This window comes from Myotis davidii, unplaced genomic scaffold (genome assembly GCF_000327345.1).
Source record: "Myotis davidii unplaced genomic scaffold, ASM32734v1 scaffold290, whole genome shotgun sequence".
Taxonomy (NCBI): Eukaryota; Metazoa; Chordata; class Mammalia; order Chiroptera; family Vespertilionidae; genus Myotis; species Myotis davidii.
The window spans coordinates 5,400,085-5,400,876 of NW_006285049.1; the positions used below are offsets into that span (position 1 = coordinate 5,400,085).

Here is a 792-nt window from a genome sequence, read left to right on the forward strand (position 1 = left end):
GCAAGGTCATGTACCTCAGTACATTAAGACTTGATCCAGAGCCCTGGTCAGGGGGGCATGTGAGGGGCAACCAGTTGATGTGTCTCTCTCACATTGATGTTTTTCTCTCTCTCTTCTCCTCCCTTCCATTCTCTCTAAAAATCAAAATAATATTGCTTATAAATAAATAAATAAATAAATAAATAAATAAATATCTCCATGACTATTTTCCCATACCATTGATTTTCATGGTAAAGGAACATCATTCACATTTTCAAACAAGACAACTCAGACAAGAATACAAGGTAAATTGATCACTAAGAAATATACTAAAACCAATGTCAGCTTGTGGAACCCAACGCCTTCCCACTCATACGCACCTTCTGAAACAGACAATGGACTGTGCCCCAGATAGGATTAAAAAAATTCTTGTCAAATGAATTAATTCAGACTGTGCTTCATTAGCACTCTGGTCAGAGGAAGACAGTGTTGAGAGATGGAGGGAAGATGGATTTTGAGGTTGCATGGGCCTGGGTTCCAATATAGCTCTTCCACCAACCAGCTGTGACCAGCTCAATAACTCAATTCACTGGGCCATGGTTTCTTCATCTGCAAAACAGAGATGGTAATACCTAAGAGTTGCTATTAGCTTTAAAATCAGCAAACGTCAAGGACCTAGTCCTGTCAATAACAGGTGATCAAAAAAATGCAGGGATAATTATTTTATGGCATAAGTTATTCTTATATCACATTAAAAAAATAAATGCACAGAGCTGTATTTAAGCTCGGTTTTCAGCATGGTGGTGAGGGTCT

General features: G+C 38.4%; 1 protein-coding gene across 2 annotated transcripts in view; it reads right to left on the reverse strand.

Annotated features, from left to right (window-relative positions):
* IRAK4 (interleukin 1 receptor associated kinase 4) overlaps positions 1–792 on the reverse strand; it is a 24,598-nt gene that overhangs the window by 22,625 nt on the left and 1,181 nt on the right. The window contains exon 1 of one of the 2 annotated variants that reach the window (XM_006755532.2): positions 360–605. The exons of the other annotated variant lie outside the window; for it this stretch is intronic. The gene's annotated coding sequence lies outside the window, so the exon portion shown is untranslated. Of the gene's footprint in view, positions 1–359; positions 606–792 lie in introns of those variants that run through there. 2 annotated transcript variants of the gene reach the window in all.